The sequence below is a fragment of the Brachyhypopomus gauderio genome, unplaced genomic scaffold (genome assembly GCF_052324685.1).
Source record: "Brachyhypopomus gauderio isolate BG-103 unplaced genomic scaffold, BGAUD_0.2 sc221, whole genome shotgun sequence".
In the NCBI taxonomy this organism is placed as follows: domain Eukaryota; kingdom Metazoa; phylum Chordata; class Actinopteri; order Gymnotiformes; family Hypopomidae; genus Brachyhypopomus; species Brachyhypopomus gauderio.
This window is the reverse complement of record NW_027507042.1, coordinates 12,501-15,000: the sequence shown is the minus strand read 5'-3', so window position 1 is coordinate 15,000 and position 2,500 is coordinate 12,501.

Below are 2,500 nucleotides of genomic sequence, written 5' to 3'. Positions count from 1 at the left end.
ACCACAGTGTATAACCCCAGTGTATAACCACAGTGTATAACCACAGTGTATAACCACAGTGTATAACCCCAGTGCAACCACAAGTCTTTAATGACCTTCTACCAGATTTTGCTTCATAATGAGCTAATTATGAGTAAATCAGATATTTAAATGTTACTTATCCACTGAACACCTGGAGGACATTGATCAGCACCAGTGTTTCCTGGTCATGTGATGAGAGTCCCCAATTTTCTTTTTTCATGTTGTTACTATGGAGACAGGATGAAATCCTTTTTAAAAATTCCTGATGTGTTCTAAGCTGTTTGCTTTTACATGTGTTTGTTATTTATTTGCTGGAGAGAAAAAGGTAAACGAGTGTGTTGGGTTGGGTTCAAGACCCGTGTGTAAGATACATGTGTGTATGACCCTTGTGTGTATGACCCGTGTGTGTATGACCCGTGTGTGTATGACCCTTGTGTGTATGACCCGTGTGTGTATGACCCGTGTGTATGACCCTTGTGTGTATGACCCGTGTGTGTATGACCCGTGTGTATGACCCTTGTGTGTATGACCCATGTGTGTATGACCCGTGTGTGTATGACCCGTGTGTATGACCCTTGTGTGTATGACCCGTGTGTGTATGACCCGTGTGTGTATGACCCGTGTGTATGACCAGTGTGTGTATGACCAGTGTGTGTATGACCCGTGTGTGTATGACCCATGTGTGTATGACCCATGTGTGTATGACCCGTGTGTATGACCCATGTGTGTATGACCCATGTGTGTATGACCCGTGTGTATGACTCTTGTGTGTATGACCCTTGTGTGTGTGACCCGTGTGTATGACCCATGTGTGTATGACCCGTGTGTATGACCCTTGTGTGTATGACCCGTGTGTGTGTATGGCCCGTGTGTATGACCCGTGTGTGTATGACCCATGTGTGTATGACCCGTGTGTGTATGACCCGTGTGTATGACTCTTGTGTGTATGACCCTTGTGTGTGTGACCCGTGTGTATGACCCATGTGTGTATGACCCGTGTGTGTATGACCCTTGTGTGTGTGACCCGTGTGTATGACCCATGTGTGTATGACCCGTGTGTGTATGACCCGTGTGTATGACTCTTGTGTGTATGACCCTTGTGTGTGTGACCCGTGTGTATGACCCATGTGTGTATGACCCGTGTGTATGACCCTTGTGTGTATGACCCGTGTGTGTATGACCCATGTGTGTATGACCCGTGTGTGTATGACCCGTGTGTATGACCCTTGTGTGTATGACCCGTGTGTGTATGACCCGTGTGTGTATGACCAGTGTGTGTATGACCAGTGTGTGTATGACCCGTGTGTGTATGACCCATGTGTGTATGACCCATGTGTGTATGACCCGTGTGTGTATGACCCGTGTGTATGACTCTTGTGTGTATGACCCTTGTGTGTGTGACCCGTGTGTATGACCCATGTGTGTATGACCCTTGTGTGTATGACCCGTGTGTGTGTATGGCCCGTGTGTATGACCCGTGTGTGTATGACCCGTGTGTGTATGACCCGTGTGTATGACTCTTGTGTGTATGACCCTTGTGTGTGTGACCCGTGTGTATGACCCATGTGTGTATGACCCGTGTGTATGACCCTTGTGTGTATGACCCTTGTGTGTGTGACCCGTGTGTATGACCCATGTGTGTATGACCCGTGTGTGTATGACCCGTGTGTATGACTCTTGTGTGTATGACCCTTGTGTGTGTGACCCGTGTGTATGACCCATGTGTGTATGACCCGTGTGTATGACCCTTGTGTGTATGACCCGTGTGTGTGTATGGCCCGTGTGTATGACCCGTGTGTGTATGACCCATGTGTGTATGACCCATGTGTGTATGACCCTTGTGTGTATGACCCATGTGTGTATGACCCGTGTGTGTATGACCCGTGTGTATATGACTCTTGTGTGTATGACCCATGTGTGTATGACCCGTGTGTATGACCCTTGTGTGTGTGACCCGTGTGTATGACCCATGTGTGTATGACCCTTGTGTGTATGACCCGTGTGTGTGTATGGCCCGTGTGTATGACCCGTGTGTGTATGACCCGTGTGTGTATGACCCGTGTGTATGACTCTTGTGTGTATGACCCTTGTGTGTGTGACCCGTGTGTATGACCCATGTGTGTATGACCCGTGTGTATGACCCTTGTGTGTATGACCCTTGTGTGTGTGACCCGTGTGTATGACCCATGTGTGTATGACCCGTGTGTGTATGACCCGTGTGTATGACTCTTGTGTGTATGACCCTTGTGTGTGTGACCCGTGTGTATGACCCATGTGTGTATGACCCGTGTGTATGACCCTTGTGTGTATGACCCGTGTGTGTGTATGGCCCGTGTGTATGACCCGTGTGTGTATGACCCATGTGTGTATGACCCATGTGTGTATGACCCTTGTGTGTATGACCCATGTGTGTATGACCCGTGTGTGTATGACCCGTGTGTATATGACTCTTGTGTGTATGACCCATGTGTGTATGACC